The sequence below is a fragment of the Nilaparvata lugens genome, chromosome 5, assembly GCF_014356525.2.
Source record: "Nilaparvata lugens isolate BPH chromosome 5, ASM1435652v1, whole genome shotgun sequence".
Lineage (NCBI taxonomy): Eukaryota > Metazoa > Arthropoda > Insecta > Hemiptera > Delphacidae > Nilaparvata > Nilaparvata lugens.
This window is the reverse complement of record NC_052508.1, coordinates 19,842,972-19,862,128: the sequence shown is the minus strand read 5'-3', so window position 1 is coordinate 19,862,128 and position 19,157 is coordinate 19,842,972.

Sequence of the window (19,157 nt, the reverse complement as noted above, 5' to 3'; positions counted from 1 at the left end):
TCAATACAGATATAAAACACAGATATTAGCAGAAGTTGATTTGACTTGAATATATAGGCTTTTATCGATCTTCTTCTTCTTCTTTCAATCAGGGATTAGGCTATTGCCTGTTCCGACTCACATTCAGCTTGTAATTAGAATAAAAGAATAATAATAAATAAAATCTATAAATTAATAACACCAATATAATCTAATGTAATATCATCATAAGCATCACTACAATCTACTGTTTTTATTTTATAATAAATATAATGATCATTGCCATCTTTTTCGTGGCCTTCCTATGTCTCTTTTGCCTACCGGTTTATACTTGAAAATTCTTTGAGGAAGCCTATCAGCTGACATTCGTTCCACATGCTCTTTCATTTCCATTGCTGACGATAAGATGCAACTCTCTCATTCAGGCAGAAGATATTCAGCTCTTTCCGTATATCCTCATTCCTGATGAGATCTCTTCTGTTACAGCCCTTAGTTCTTCGAAGAAATCTCATCTCAGCTGCCTGCACTTTACTCTCAAGTGGCTTTGATGTTACCCACGATTCACTACCATAGAGTAGTAGTGGAGCTGCCATTGTCTTATAAAATTTTATTATCGTGCTTGTGGTAGCTTTCTTTCCCAATGTCCTACTGATACTTCCACAAATTACTTGGAATCTTCTTACCTTCTTCTCCACATCCAATTCATCCTTATAACTAATTTCACCACCCAGATATGTGAACTGAGACACCTGCTCCAATACCTTGTTGTCTATCACAATCTTCGATCTTATTGGGTACTTTCCTTTAAAAGCCATGATTTTGGTTTTCTTCTTTGATATCTTGAAATTATATTCTTTATAAATTTCATGCAGGATATGAACTGATTTTTGAAGGTCATTTTCGTTCTCCTGTACTACACACAAATCGTCTTCAAACAACAGAGCATTCAGATACACACCTTCACCAATATCAATTCCTAAATCTACTTTACATTTCCATTTTCGGAAAATGTGGTCCACATATATATTAAATAAAGTGGGTGATAGACTACACCCTTGTCTAACACCTTGGTTGATAGTGATATCATCTAATCGATGATCACCTTTATTTACTATTTTCTGAGTATTGTGGTAGAGGGATTTTATTGCGTTTACAAGATGTAAAGGATATCCTCTTTCAATCAGAACTCTCCACATGAGACTTCTATTCACTCTATCGAATGCTTTTTCCAAATCAATAAAAGCTATATGTGTTTCAAGGTTGAACTCTCTTCTTTTCTCTATCAGTCTTTTAACTGAGAAAATATTGTCTGAGCATGAACGACATTTTCTGAACCCACACTGCTCTTCATTTAAAACTGCTTCAGCGATACTCTTCACTCTTGAATTGATTATTTTCGAGTATATTTTATATCCTGCATTCAAGAGACTAAAAACATAATAAAAACATAAACCTGCTTTTATCGATTAAAAACATAATAATACATTACTAGAATTAGTAATGTAACTCGCTTCGCTCGCCATATACGTCTAGCCAGGGGGCTCCGCCCCCTGGACCCCCGACTGGATCGTCCAAAAATGAGATCAGCGGGCTCGCTTCGCTCGCCTGCATGTAGACCCCAGCAGTACCTCTGTACCGAATTCTGGACCCCCGACTGGATTGTCCAAAAATGAGATCAGCGGGCTCGCCTGTATGTAGACCTCAGCGGAACCTCTGTACCGAATTTGAACATATTATGTCAATTTGATCTCGAAAAACACCAGTTACTATATCGGCGTATCTCGAACAAAATTCTTCCACCTCAGCTAAACCTGTGTACTGATTTTTTTAAATATATTTCCATCAATTATTGAAAAAGTTGAGGAAACGCAGAAAAGCTAAGAAAACGAAAATTTTGGACGTATGTTTGGCGTTATTTCAAATTCCTTCTAACACAACATTATTGCACTCCAGGTTAGCTTCTGTAGTATATTTGAACATTTCCTGTTCATTTGTTCTTAATAAAGCTGAGAAAACACTAAAAAACGCAGATTTTGGGCGTATCTTTGGAAATTTTTCCAAATCCGTTGTTATTGCGCCTCTTAAGGGCCAACTGAACACACCTACCAAATTTGAAATGTTATGTCATATTTTTATCATATGTTAGGACGATCCAGTCGGGGGTCCAGACTAAACGTCTGGCTAAACGGATATGGCGAGCGAAGCGAGCCTGACGGCTAGTAATATAATATTCCCAGGAATAGCTCTGATTGAAGTAAGCAGTACCCAATCAATTTTTCCGCGATAAATCAGGACCTCCTTAATAGGTATTTAGGAGGTACTGGATAAATTGGTACTTACGAGGTCCTGGATAAATGCATTTCAATCTTCAACTTGACAAACCTAACAAAGTCAACTCAACTTAATGACAACCTGACAAAATTTTTAATTTTGTTACCAGAACAACTGTTTCGAAGTAGTACTTTCTCTAGATTATAGTTGTATATTAACATATGGTATGGACATTTCAATTATAATTTTAAGATATTGGAATAAGAAGAATATGCTAAAAGACGAACTTTAAACCCTTAAAAACCACCCTTAAGAGTTAAAATATCGCCAAGAGATTTCTTAGTGCGCCTCTAAAGGGCCAACTGAACATACCTACTAAATTAGAACGTTTTTGGTCCGGTAGATTTTCAGTTCTACGAGTGAGTGAGTGAGTGAGTGAGTCAGTCAGTCAGTCAGTAAGTGAGTGGCATTTCGCTTTTATATATATATATATATATATATATATATATAATATATATATATATATATATATATATATATATATATAGATAGATAGAAAAAGATAGTTATAATTATAATGAGCATTATGATAATTAGCATTCAATGTGACTTATTTAACAAAGAATTTCTACTTCCCAATAAATGTATGCTCTGCAGAGCAGAAGAAGAATAGATTTGTTCTTATAGGAGTGTTTACACAGTTACAGTCTGTCAATGTGTGAAGAACCTACATAAGAGCCAATGATTTTCTTTCTCTGGTAACTTAGATAAGAAATTCATTGGAAATCCGGGATTGAGCAATCAAGGATGCTATTTGGAAGATCCAAATGGGAAATATTTCAAACGTGGAATCAGCCGCATGCCTCCGTTTATTTGGGTCAGAATCATTTAATAATGAATTTGCGAGATTTTAACAGGATAATGCTTGTTCTCGTGGTTTTGTGTTTATCGCGGCTTCATCCATCTTTGTTGATCCAGTGGCCTTTTTAATGAGCCTGGATTAAAAATAATGTTGGCGACAGCACTGACATGCGAGCTTTAGTCTGACAACACGCAAGCCCAGCCCAGGGTTCCAACGCTACACTACTCTGCTCTGCCCGCTGCCCTGCCAACACGCATAATGATCTACCCTGAAATTTCCGCAACGTCAACATGACATATCTGGACTTGCAGAAGGTTTTATCAATTAATGCGCCCTGTATTAACCAACTGCCATGTTTATGCCTCAAGGAAGTTGCGATAAAGTATGAGTGATATGCAGAATGTGAAGCCGTAAATAATCTAGTCAACGTTGTTGTGACGTAGACCGATCTCGTGCTTCTGGTCGTATCTTCTAATTCACTAGAATAATTACTTTCATTCACGTTACAAAAATATCAAAGCATTTCTACATTAACAACATATTTTGACTTGATAATCATTTGAGAATTGTATGAGTGATTGAATAAATAATAGATGTATTAAGATTGAATAAGTAATAATAAGGAGTGTTACTCCTAGCGATGCTGATTCGATACGATCTCATTGCTCCCGTTAAAAATGATCAACGTTCGAGATCACTTCCTCTTACCATCGATTGTGAGTTTCAAAATCTCTCTGCATGGTTGGTGGTTTGAACTGCACTTTAAATCAGAATGTTTATACATTTCGCACGTCATTTCTCCCATGAACAGGCTTAGCCTAAGAAGATATGTGTAATATTCAAGAATTAACAATTTTTCTCTGTATAAAACCAAATTTTCCATCTCTGTTTTAACGATTCGTTGGAGTATATAACTCAGAAAATTGTTTTTGTGAATTTTATTTTGATACCGAGATAAGTGTCGTTTGACTGCTCCACCTTTTACCTAAGAGAGGTCAACTTTTGATCACTGATATCCCGAGAATGATAATTCTGGCTCATTGCCAATTACAAATTTCATTAATTCTGTGAGAACCAAAAGTGTTGCATATTTTAGAAAAATGAATCTTCTGATGAAAACATTTTTGGAATGCTTGGATATAATCTGCGAAATGAGTAATATGCCGATTAATCTAATTATAATATACCAACATATTCACACTGTATATATTCATGATTGTTCCATAACCTTTTTCAGACGGATCCTCAATCAACATTTAAGAATGAAATGGTGAGGGCTGACTATATTTATTTTATTTCATTTCCCATCATTCTATGATAATGTTTCTCAGCATTGATGAATGAATAAATAACACATGCAATAATGGGATGGAAAAAATATGCTCTCACACACACGAAGAAAGGTTCAAATCTTATCATCCTCATATTATATTAGATCAGTTCTGTACTTGCAAACTCAAATATATTCCAACTCTACATCCAAAAATTCTATTTTCCTGTTTATACTACAAGTGAACCAGTAGCAATCCGCTGATAACATCGTAATCACGTAGCAACAAGTGAGTGATAGCAGCTACTGGATGTCCTTGAAAATTGATTATGCCACGGTCAGTGATATGGTGTGCACAGTAATGGCGCTATTTGTCCGAGCGACAGACACGTCGCCAAATCACGCACGTAAACATTCTCATGAGAGCAGCGTGAAATAACGATTCGCCTCTGTCATGTATCTTCTTGATACCACGTTAATAGCAGCAGTAGATCACACCTAGTCCGGCACAGCTTCCGGCTACACAATAGACGCTTTCAAACCGCTGGAATTTCATTTTGGAAAGCAAACTGCTCCTGAATCCTCTTACCCTCATGAATGTCATGCGCTTGCCCTTCTTTAGAAATTAGATCACTCACGTTCTGTTTGACTTTCTGCCACTTAATAGGGTTCACTGAATAGGTGGAACAATAAGCATCATAACATAGCTCTTACAAGATAAAATTTCCAAAGAGCTTCCATTTTTTATTATTTGTTCTTAACCAATGATAATTCTCACAATCTGTGATTGGTGATCGGAAAATGATATTGAACAATCTGATCAATGTTATCATAGATAAGTTGATAGATCCAGGGAAAAACGTTGGACAAAATCGTTTTATTGAAGAGAAAACATAATGAGGATTCTCAATTTGTGTTTGAGATAAAACTATCTCAATGGTTTAGTTGCAATTTTGAATTGCATGGATTTGGCTTCTGAGTACTTTCACATTATTTCATTATTTACAATATTCGGCCTTGTGGGTGTATTTGCTGATTTGCCGTTGAATATATGATTGTACATGGACATGTGGATGCGTCTTCCATTAACATCTTTGAAAATAATAAAATTATTCCATCAACATATCCAAATTCCAGCAAATCTCTAAAACTCGTGTTCCTATTAGTGTGAATGTGATTAATTTGATCTCTAGATGTGGATCTTGTGTATGTAGAAGCTTTATGACATACTAACCAATGGATTTTCTTCAGCATTGGATTATATATATGAGTTTCAAGCTCTGAATTTATTGATACGAGTGTTGTAGAACATAAGGTTGAAGACATGATATTATGGAGTTCAGAAAGTTCGTGTTCGAACAACGGTCATCAAATCTAGTTTGACTTAATGATTTTCATGATGGAAATGATAGTTGACTATTACACAAATTAATAGATGCTGTTGTGATGCCAACTGAATACGATATGGAGTTTGGCGTGGAGAATAATATACAAGTAACATTGTTATTCACACCAGGCACCACACAATAAAGTTCAAACAGACACTGACTCGCGTCATGCGAGTCTACAATTTATGTTTACGTTTGGTGCGGGCTGAACAACAAACAAAAGAGAGACGAAACTATCCGTAATAACAGACGACTGCAGCACCTCTAATAAGCACCCACGGAAACGTGGAAATGGTCGCTGTGCCGTATGGACGCGGATCGCGACAGCGACAATAATCTCTCTCATCACACTTCCTCACTCACTCACTCTCTTTCTCACACTCAATCTCTCTTATTCTCACCCTCACTTGCTCATACATTCTCTCTCTCTCGTCCGACTCTTTCAAGGTGTTTCCAGTTTCGACAAAATTGCTAGCTACAAATTTCCTGCGACAATAGAATTGCTCGCCATTTCCAGGCAACGATCCACTACTATACTGTTATATAATAATTATTATCAGATTCCCATTGGAGGACAGGCTACTGCAGCATAGTTATTAGATTCTAAATTTTGATGCCACTACCAACTACTGTCAGTTGAATTTGATGAGTTTTGGATAAATTGTTCGTATCCAGAGGAGTAGCCTAATCATTACAAACATGGACAATTTATTTGACAATGACAAAAAATAGCCTATGAAAATGTGCAAAAGTTATGAAAGCTCGTTACTTACGTTAGAAGTGTTGGCAATATTGTTGACAACAATTTTCCAAACTCATTTTAATCCCTATCTTTACCATCATTCAATAAGAAATCCATCCAAAAACTGAATATGAAACTATACATATATGTTTATTAGAAATGTTTGTTCCATTGTAAGAAGTGAAATCTTACATTTCAAGCGAAAATGTTCAACTGATCAGGCTTCATACAAATATTATCATTCTTCACAATATTATAGCAAGCCGAATACCGAATCCAAACTGGAAATGAAGATATGCTTCCTGTTTTGTAGGAGTGTTTCCGTCCGTGAAACCCATGAGAGAAAATGTTGGATCCCGATAACGTCGAAATGACAGCCTGCAATCAGCAGTAATAAATAAAAGAAGAGGAACCATCACTTTCATCTTGAGAAACATTATCTGGCCTTGAATCACATTTCAAGTAATTACACGTCTACACACTGGAAATAGATGAACAAATGAATTGTGTTTAGAAAACAATGGATCTGATTGACGTCCGTGATGGGAATATCAAGTGCGTTTACTGAGGATTTTGTGAGTTATGGAACGTCTTTTTCTAACCACAAATCACTGTGCTCTAATTAAGTGAGAGTGGTGCACACTACCTACAAAAATATAGAGATAACATGCTAGATGGATCCTACTCAAAGATTGCTCAACTTGGTCAAGACAATGAGGCCGCAACCGTCAATTAAATTCTGTGTAACGAGTTTGAACACTTTCATGGCTATGTTTGATGTTAGAGTCGCATAATCAATGTTCAGTAACCTTCCATTACTTCTAACTCTACCAATGTGAGTTAAAAACGTATACGAATAAATATGAAACTAATACCTACCTATAAATTAATATGATAACATATTTTTCAGGGGTGTATTTCAATACTGTATAGTTATATTGTAAATGTCTAATATATCGTAAAGTTTGAGAAAATTTCTCTTTCATCGAAAAATATTTTGACATTGTAAAGTATTAAATCTGGGTAGATAAAAAGCCCTAACAGAAACAGTAATAGGTCTGAAAATAAAGTAACTGGCTAATATCGCCAAATAGATAATAACTGAGATTAGATAGCATCAGCTTGTTCTGGCTAAATGGTACAAAAAACCTAAAAAGGATTTGAAGGAATTCTGTTGCTCACAAATAGATTATTATATAAAATATTTGAAGATTGAGGTTATGTACATGTATTCACGGATCGGTGACCTAGAGATCGATCAAACCGAGAAACGTAGAATCTGACCAAAATCCCTTGGCAGAGCTTTATTGCAATCAGATGGTGTGCAATGTGAAAAAACATCTGATCACGTGGCTAATTATTAGGTAGCATGGAATTAATATTAATGTATAGAATATTAGCTAGCATGTAAAGAGCATAAATAAAAAACCAAATAAAAATAATTTAATGTATTCAGGAAATAAGAGGTACCAGGCGCATGAATACCGAATAAAATTTGCATGCACCAATGGTAAAACGGCAGTTAATAGGCGGCAATTGTAGGCCAATTCAAAAATATTTATATATATTTCTATAAATGTTCGGAATCTATGTTGAATTGTTATATAGTCTATGTTATCGATATGGCTCGAATGCAAAGAAATTATTAATCATACAATCTAAGCAATATTTTGGCATTTTTTGTAAGATCTATTTGAACCTAATGGCGGAGGACTAAGATATTTAAATTTTATGCTAATTTGAAAGTCGGAAATAGGATCTGTAAAACTTGAGAAAGGAGAACCAGCACTCGCCAGCCAAATGCCACCATAAGAGGACCCCAAATATTTTAGAGCGTAGTACCTTACTAATGATTTTGTAAAAGTTAAAGTTAAAGTAAATTAATAAATTTCTTAAAAGACTTCGTGATGCTATTGTGAAGCAGAAGTCATTTTCATTTTTAAATAAATTTATAACCCCTGGGAGGAGACGATTCCGGCTACCATATTCCCGGACCACATGGAGTTGGATCGACATCGGCGGCTTACAAGAAGATTTTCGACACGTGAGTGATAAATTTGAATTAGTGATGGGCGCCCTAGTGCTTCGAATTAATCTGATGATCAAAGCTAGCTCGCCGAAAGGGTTTTTATTATAAATTAAGAAATTAATAAGAGTAATACTTGCGCAAGTAAAATTAGTATTAAAGGTATTTTGTTAAAAGAAAAAAGATAGAGCAATATTTCAGAAATTTCTATTAAATCAAAGAAGTACAAAATCTAGGCTATTAAAACATATGCATATGATATTTAATTTTTGCAATATAATTTGCGATAGCTTATTTTTAGCTCTAATTCACTAGATGAATGGCTCTACCTATTCCGTCAGGTGCCGAATCTTGCACCCTGAGATAAAAATATATATTCGATACAAAGAAATCTACTAAGTACTAGAGATTTTAATATATATATATATTTGGATTATTAGTGGCTAATTTGTCAAGCTGATCTTAAAGCACACATTTTTAATTGAATTGTCCAAGTCGACAAGTATTAGCAAGCGCATATCGCAGCTACATGCAACAGAATGCATATGATTTTAAGATAAAGGCACATGGTAATGATTCGTGCCATAAATCTAGAATATAAAGTTTAGCCTGTGATATTTTTATTGATTTCAATTATTGTTCTGTTTTTATATTATATTTTTTACCGCTCTATATATATTTTTTGCCTCGATTTATTTTTTGCATTATTTGTGTAATATATGTATGAAACGTTTATGGTGTGCAATTTATTTATTATTCCTCAACACTATTGTATAAGTATCATATTTATATATATTTATTTTTTATTTGAATTACAAGAGTTATAGGAGAAGCCCACACCTAGGCCTATCAAGATTTTTTAAGACTGAATACTATTAGAAAACCACGACCTAATTATATAATTATATCAAATCTCATGCTTTACCGACTGATGCCAAGCAGGAGGCTAATCGTTATTTAAATATAAAGAATAACGTGACAACATGCGTTATTGGAGATCTAGAGGCAGTCATCGTGTGCGAGAATAATCCTGATGCCTTATTCTCACATTGAATTCTTCAACCAGTAAATCAAAGAAGTTTAATCGTTTTTATGCGACGGAATATATCTTATTCAAAGCATGTTCAAGCTTATCAGTTTTTGTGCAATATTCATATCTCCACTTCCCAAGTTAATCACCATGCCAAGTTATTGACCTGTTGACGATTCCTTCAATACAGAGTGAAGTTGATCAGTCTAAAAGTGATGTTAGAAGATTTTACAATCCTTTTACAAGAATATATGTCATTTTCTTTTCTCCTTCGATCGCCCAAGCATTGATGGGGATACTGATGATGATGATGATTTTCAAAAACTAAAAACCTGCTTATACAGTCCACAACAGAGCACTCCAAACTGTTTTTATGGTCTTTTGTTTTCTCAGTCAACGATTTATTCATGTTCTCAAGTTGAATGTACTCTGGAGTGCGATGCGATGTTTGTGTTAACGAATGTCCCATTGTCGTTGGAGTAGGTGCTGTCCTATTGCAATGTATGAATAGTAACATGTTTAATGGACAGTAGCCATTGAAAGCATTGCGTGGGCGCAAGGAGTGGTCGTGGTCGATTTGAGTTGTACTCATACTAACAGTGGGCACGAGTGGGCTCAATTGTTGCAACACATAGAAAATAATGTTCAGGCCGTTTCAATGATCAGACCGTGCAAAATATAAACAACTGTTTTCTCAGTGATTGGTTATTGTGTCATTGAATGATTGCGTGATGATTCTTGAATTATTGTAGATGTGGAAGAGGAGTAGAAATAAAAAATCCTCAGTGAACACTGAACATCCTACACATATTGTTTTTTTGCTAAGTATAATGATTCCATGAGCTTGAGCTCATTCACTAGGCTTTATTAATTCTTTGCTGAAGGATGCGATACTCTAATCAGCTCCAGGCTTGTGCGTTGGTACCGTAATGAATTCGATGATGATGAGAAATGAGTATACCCGCAGCTTAAGATGGTTTCCAAACAACCGGGCAGTGATTTTCAAACTCTTAAATGGTATATTGGATTAGTAGGCTCTAAAAAGGGTAACTCTTAGAACAGGAGTAGCAGACGCATGGATCATAACTTATCATTTCTATAGCTTGTCTGGGCGACCACGAAGCCTATCGCTTCTCTGATTTTTACCTAGATAGCTCAATTACACAAAATTAGTAATTATTAAAATATTTCTATTAGTAAAGTAGATTTGGAAGAATAAATATAACAAACATCTTAAACTTTTTTGCATTCATTGCTTATTGTTGTTGTTTTATTTTTTATTCTTGTATTGATTCTATGATACAAAATTATTTTTTCAAATTAGTTGGTGGAGGATGAACAGGCTCAGCCCAAAACTGTTCCTTCCCTTTGAAACTTTGATTCATTAAGATAGTCCAGAGAATAGGTTAAGTTTTCTCCACAATAATGTTTTGTTAATTAATTATGTAGCTGTGTCCATTCAATTGAGTGTATACCATAGTTGTATTACAGTACATTGCTATTCTAGCATTTGTATTGTGCGTTGGTAATGAATTCGATGATGATGAGAAATGAGTATACCCGCAGCTTAAGATGGTTTCCAAACAACCGGGCAGTGATTTTCAAACTCTTAAATGGTATATTTGGATTAGTAGGCTCTAAAAAGGGTAACTCTTAGAACAGGAGTAGCAGACGCATGGATCATAACTTATCATTTCTATAGCTTGTCTGGGCGACCACGAAGCCTATCGCTTCTCTGATTTTTACCTAGATAGCTCAATTACACAAAATTAGTAATTATTAAAATATTTCTATTAGTTAAGTAGATTTGGAAGAATAAATATAACAAACATCTTAAACTTTTTTGCATTCATTGCTTATTGTTGTTGTTTTATTTTTTATTCTTGTATTGATTCTATGATACAAAATTATTTTTTCAAATTAGTTGGTGGAGGATGAACAGGCTCAGCCCAAAACTGTTCCTTCCCTTTGAAACTTTGATTCATTAAGATAGTCCAGAGAATAGGTTAAGTTTTCTCCACAATAATGTTTTGTTAATTAATTATGTAGCTGTGTCCATTCAATTGAGTGTATACCATAGTTGTATTACAGTACATTGCTATTCTAGCATTTGTATTGTAGTCGGAATTCGGAATCGTATTTTCATAAAAAGTGAATCTAAGTAAGTATTTTCATGATATTTGCCGATTCTGAGAATAATAACTTTTTCATTCATTTCCTGACAGTCCCCTGGAAGGAGGGGTTTCCGGCTGTGTGATTCTCTTCTCATGCTTTTAGGAAAATCAGTTCATAATATTCACAAAGTGCAATAACATTCTTGAATGAAGAGTAAACATTCGTCTGAGTCGAGACTGCATCAGATGGTTGGCTGCTCCTTAACAAAGACATATCCCAAGACATTGACTGTGACCTGAGCTAAGACGCGAAGTGTACAGTAATGAGTTATGAAACAACAAAGAAGGCTTCGGAAAAAGTCCTGAGTCGCTCCTTTGCGGCATGAAAAATAGGTTGGAGTACAGCTCCTTTCAAGGTAACGAGTTTGTAACGCTGGAAAATGGAAGCCAACGAGCAGTGCTTGACAAAGAAAGTGTTCTCTTTCTGTTCACAGTTAACAGAACCTATCTGTACCTTACTCTTGAGCCACTCGATGAATAATGTCCCCAAACTTGCATAAGAAATAAGATGAGACGTCGAAAGGTATGCTGCTTTATGGGAGCTTGAAGCATTAAAACCTGAAGTAGGCTGTGATTAACTAACAATAAGCTTCCAGAACCACGAAATCAGAGTAAGAACTCAGGTAACGTGTAACCAAGTTCTTCACGTATGGTATACGGTATATAGACAAATATGTATGTGTATTATATCTTATCCTATAGGATATAACGAGATGTTATGCACGAAAATCTACTATACCCTAGAATTCACAGGATGTTCATTTATGTGGTTGTATGATAAAATTGTACTTAATCTCAAGCCATTTACTTGATACGGTACCTCAAATAGCTCATAGCTGGAGGGTTTTTCAGAATATCATATGTATTATTTGGTACTAGCAGGTAACCCGTGCTTCGCAAGGGTTCATTTTAAAACTTGAAAAACTGAAAACTTGACGTCATGAAAACTTGAAGAATTTGAAATAGGCCTATATCCATCCTCGATTGATTAAGAATCTATTATGCAAAACTTCAAGGTTATCAGTGCAGTAGTTCAGTCGTGATGATGCAACAAACATAATTTTCCTATCCTGTACGTGTTAAGCCAGTTCTTTCCTATATTAATAATTCATCCTATAGATGACTTAAATGAAGGGTATTTCAGTAAAAATCAATAATTTCAATGAGTGACTAGTTCTTTATGAGAATCTATTTTCTCATTTCAATGATCGTAAGTATGGAGTAGAAAGGTTGTCATTTACTGTAGGATACAATGAGTGATTTATTTTAATAATTATTAATTCTATTAGATGCTCTCCAATTGAAAATATGCAACTCTTGACTCCCTCATGACATTTTGTAGTATATTGACCACTATTCCATCAACTTCATACTGAACTTGGAGTTCAAGATACGTGTAATAAAATCTATAATATGAATTACAGGATGTGATAATAATAGAACATATTGTAGTGCATAATCTTTGAACCCTTAGTGAATCAATTGAAAAAATCATTCTAAGAGTGATCGTGGATAAAAGCATAATATTCTACACTTATCAGGTCGTGGGATGTGTTCAAATCCAGAAGATGTTTCCCATGTTCAAACACTTTGTGCTCAAAGAAAATCTTGGCACTTGAACCATTGACGCCCATGCAAACGTCATTAGCCTCTAGCCCGAGGATGAACTGCATAAAGCAGCAAAAGACGATGAAAAGAGGCATTAACTGACTGGCAGCAGCAAAGCGAGCAGTGCGCTTCTTAATTGATAGAATAAGTAAGACGATGTAGATTATTTAAGACGGCCCTTGAATTGTGAGAGGCGGTGCGGCCCGATCCCGCCAACTTCACGCTTATGCACATGTATCAGGCCGCCAGATTTTCAGTCTCTCTTCGCCAATTTTGCAAGCTGTGCTTCTCATCATCAACAACTTCTTCTCAACGCTTCAAGGCTCATTCGTCTATTTATTTAACCGTCTTATTCAAAACGTATCAATATTCATGAGCTTACTACGAACAAAGCGTGGATGATTTCATTACCTAACAAGTTATGTAATGGAATAACTGAGAATGTACAAATTCGCCGGTCTCATCCGAATCGAGTTTATTCTGCTCATATACCCCATACATCACCCTCCTTCATTCTCGACATTACTGACAATTTGGAATTTAATCAAAAGTTGTAAGTTCAACGTCACTCTGACTGTCGAATTTGAATCTGTTTGAAATTAAAATGGAAGCTACGTTGTAGCATTTAACATAACGTTTTGCTGTAGTATTGTGAGTAAGCAAGAAGTATTATAAAATAATAATAGTAATTCCATTTCATTCATAGAACATCTGGGACTATGTTTGATTTTTCAGACGAATCAAGTAATAGACTTTGATTCATCTATTTGTAGATACGACTGTAGGCCTACAGTGCTACATTGGGAATTTGCCAATGTGGATTGATTGAGTACTTTATTCATGTAGATTACAATATGTACTGGCTTATACACTTATATACAATAGCTTACAATACAGCAAAACTATAGATGAATTTACAAAATATAAATTAAGATGGTGGATGGTGGATAATAAGGGAGTTTTTTCTGTCGCTCTCTGTATAGTAAACTTTGTACCACAGAGATACTAAATAATCATTATGATGACTGATAATATCGGTTTAAAAGATGCATTCATAATATAATTTCTTGCTTATCGACGCTTGTACAGAGCGGCAGGATGAGAGAAGAATAATATTGATGATGATTCAATTATATAAATCCTCCATTCAACATCTGAAAATCGATTAGTTGATTCACATCAAGTAACTTACAAACGTCCTCTCCTTCATTTGAAAATTATTACTGTCATTATAGTTTACGACGAATCCTGCTGGAATGATATAATCATAAAATCAATGATATTCTGTTATCAACAATATTACTTTAGAGTCAAGTTGATGCAGAGTATCCATCATTACATCTGCGAGATCAGCAATGTCCAGAGTTAGGCGAAAAACTAGCTTTAGCATGTTGGTAATATTCCCTTTGCTTCGTCTGTCTGCAGTATCTTAAACTACTAACTCCCTCCCTCATCCCCTTTGGCTTTGTCCGATAAGAGAAAGAAGCCGACTTACAGAGTTTGATCGCTATTCAATTACATCTGATCCCCGGAACGCAATGAACGGTTGCACGCAGAATTCGGTAACACGGAATGGGGGATTTGCAGCTTCGATCTTGACTTCAAAGTTTGCCTCGCGTTGCTTGAAACTTCCCTTTCTCTCTCCTGTCTTCTCAGAACTCCTTACTCCCACTATCTTACACCCACCCATTTCTTCACCCACCTTTCGTACTCACTCTTTCTCATACATATTACTTCGCTCTCTCTCAGTCTATTCTCATGTTCCGCTACCTCTCCCTTCAAATTTCCCCTAACAGATTCGGATGAATGGACACGAAGATAATAAGTATCTTCTCCACATATCCACCATATACCTCGATTCCCATTGGATATCCTCTTATTGCATCTTCATCTTCAGCACAAATAGTCTCAACTTGAATCACTGCATCACGTTGAGATTGCTTGAGGATGAGTATTGTAAGGGATGATATTTCAGTTTTGAATCGCAAAACTAAGCTGATTCTTATTCCTCCACATGATACAATGTGATATAGGAATAAAACATTATTATGAATTTTTGGTTATTGGCTTTTCGTGAACATATGATTCAGCAGAATTCTTGAATACGTACTTCAGTTACTGTGAGAGACCATGATGACGTACTCTTTGAAAGTCAGGCATGGTTCCCTTAATAGTGATTATTAAGGCATAATGGCAGAGGCTATTCCTCAATGTTGAGGATGGATAATTCATTGTGCCATGCTTATATTCTCACAATGGGAGTGAATGAGAACAATAAACTGGATTTATGGAATAGAGCAAAGTTTCAAAATGGAAATATGGGAGAAAAAAATTGAATGAAATAATCGTTTCTTTACAATAAAGTTATATTATTGTGTACTCCTTTTTTGAGAAACAGACAAAGACTTCATTCTACAATCAAACATTTTGATGTTCTATCATTTATTTATTTCACGATAATAGAATGGTATTTATCCTTATTCAATGTCACCTTACTAAGGATAATTGTACCAAAATTAAATTCTATAATAGTTGACTATAATCTTAATTCAGTAATTTGAATAATAATTATAATCGAATTTTGTGGGTTTATAATTCATAAAAGATTTATATTTTTGTATTTTGTTTTGCGAGTGGGCAAAACTGCTGTTGAACAGCTGTGAAGCTATGCTGTATTCTCCTCTGTGTGCTTTTGTCACTCACTTCTCTTCAATTTTTGGCTTTGGTCTGACTTGAAAATGATACTGCTTTTCACTTATTTATATTTCATCTGCCAATAAGAGTTTATATTGCCAAAATAGGTTCTGACGGTACATTTTGATACCAATAGAAATTTCATAAACAGAAATAAATTACTAGGTCTCAGATAGAATAGCAAAAGTATATGTCACCAATGATGTTATCAAGGGAAAATATAAATAAGGCGATAACGACTAGGAAAGCCGAGATTATGGCTAACAACTTGAAACAATAATCTATTTCACAATTATTTAATAAAATAATAATATATTGTGTGAATTTGAGGTTATGTTCTATATAAACAGCGCTTGTCGGCAATATTAATAACGACCAAGCTGAACATCTACAATTTAATCAGACACTCGCTAGCAAAATAATTGCATCTAGATAGCATTCATTAAGACTAGGACAAGAGGGTTTATCAACTAAGCATGTCAAATAAATGTTACAAAAAACTATTAAGAAAACACAAAAATATTTATTGTACCATATAGCATGAACAAAAATTATTAAAAACAAAACAAAAAGATAAAGGAAATGGGATTTAGTTTTATTAAGCGCAATAATACATGTTTAGTCTAGGGATGTACCAATCATAATGCAGTATTTGACCGGCGCTAAAAATGATTTAATTCGAAATCTAAACGTGGTCTTTATAAAAATTTGTAATTGTTATAGAATATACGAAATCATGTAATCAAGATAAAATAAGAGTTTAAGACTAAAATATTCAATCAAAGGATAGTAATATGCTGTTATTTTATGGACTATTTGACAGTACTAGATTACGTCATCGCGGAGTATTTAAAATCTGCCAATGAGAGGAGATATTTAAATTTTATGCAAATAAAAAAGTCGGAAGTATCGTCGAGAGAGAATAGGAAAAGATCAACCACTTGCTTGCCAGAGGTCACCAGGAACACCCACCAACTATGAGAGCATTAGACTGAATCCCTTATTGTACATTAATTGATTTTTGTAAGAGTTTAAGTTTGATCTATTTATTTTAAAAATTATGTTCATTTAACTCAGTGATGTCACTGTATGACATGAGTTATTAAATTAAATGCCCCCATTGGAGAAGACGACAGCAGCCCACCAGAAAAGGCTTAGGACACACGAGACGAATCCTGGCCATCATCAAAAATTTGTGAAGAATCTACCCGTGAGTTGATAATTATTTATGAGGATCCTCAGTGCTACGAATTGATATAAATTTTGTAAAAGCTAGCTCATCGAGGGTATAATTTAAAAATCAAGCTTGATTTAGACTTAATTGCGCAAGTAATATTATAAGGGAAAAGTCATGTTTAAAATATATTCATATGAGAATTAAATGTTAAATTATAAATCACTATTTGAAATTATTGAACATGTTCAATTAATGTATATAAATATCAGTATTATTATTAGCATAGTAAAGATTTATAGAAGCTCAAGTTCACAAGATAAATTATTTATCTAATTTCCACTAACGGCCAAACCTATGCCCAGAGATTTTATATTTAAGGTATCAAATATTATTGAGTTGTTTAATATAATTGAAATTTCGAATTATAGAAGGTCTAATTCGATAAGCAGAAGCGAGTCGAATAATTGAGCTATTGGAATCCGTGATATGTATGCTGATACAAAAAATCTTGAAAATTGATAATTGATGCTATTGAGCAGAATAAGAATTTTAATTGAGCAAAGTGTGATATTTTTCTTGTATATTTCTCATATTGTTTTTTTACATTTATCATTGCATATATTATTCTTTGCTCGTTGATTTTATTGGAATTATATATTTATTGATTGAATGGTGTTCCTTTCATTTTTAATCCTGTCTTCTTGCATGACCAATCTTGTACTAGTAATTTTTATTATCATTATTGACAAATTAATAAAATCAATTATCAACCGACTGTATTCTTCATCGAATAAGTTGGATAAATCAGCGGTATACAGTATCGATCCCTAAATCTTCAGAAATAATACGTTCTCAAGATTTATTTAATTGGATCAACCTATTCAATGGAGACAAATTGATTGAAATACAGAGTCTTAGTATTAAGTCGAAGCAGTATTACAGCCTCTTCAACATCTATAATTGCGAGACCAGTCAATCCAGCCGTAAAAATTACCGATTGATAGAGCAGCAGCAGTTTGCAGTTACGGATAGCAGAATTTGGTGTAAATTCCTTGAAGACCTGGTAAGAATTGTATATTATTGGTATTTCAGCAGGCTGGTGTCAAATCACCAAAAATATTCACACATCTCATGCTCTACTGACAGGCTGCCAGCAAGACATATATCATATGTAGGTCAAATTCGGCTTTACAAGGCTTTGGCCTTCTTTCCTTGTTTTGATTAAGTCTTTTTTTAAAACCCAGTTGGGTTTTTTGATTTATTTTAAATATGATTCAATTGAAGATATCTTGAAACACAAGCTGCTTGTACAAAGAATCTAACTACTGACTGGACTATGGAATTTAAGTAAACTGGACTAAACATCTTGAAGACACAGCACAGTAAAGTACATATATATATATATATTTCTTCTAAATTTCGGTAAGGTGCATCATCAAATTCCTATATTTTCTTCAACTACATATTCTCTTCACAAATTGATAACTTGGAAATCTTTCAAAACATCGAGTGAAATATTAATAAGGTAGCGCTACTTCCAAAGTTCATGAACTCTAAATTTAATTCTATAGCAATCATTTGTAATTCTGTACTTTGCGACAATAATGGTTTCTTCTTGATTTTCGTATTTGTTTTGAGGAATATATTATTGTTTTCTTCAATGTTTGATTCCATTACGAACTGCTTGTTAAACACTTTTGAACAATTAATTATGACATAGCAGTCAGGTATTTATATAAATAAAAGCTATTAGCTTCTATTTACATTAGTGTAGCGCTTTCGGACACTAGGCCCTTCATCAACACTGGCTGTCACTTCCGTTGTTGAATACATAATATGGTTAGTAAGCAGTGTGGATTGTGGGAGTGGCGGGATTTTTTGAACGGTTTGCGGCGGGGGTGGTGGGAATGTTTGAATTTGTGGATTATTGGAGTAG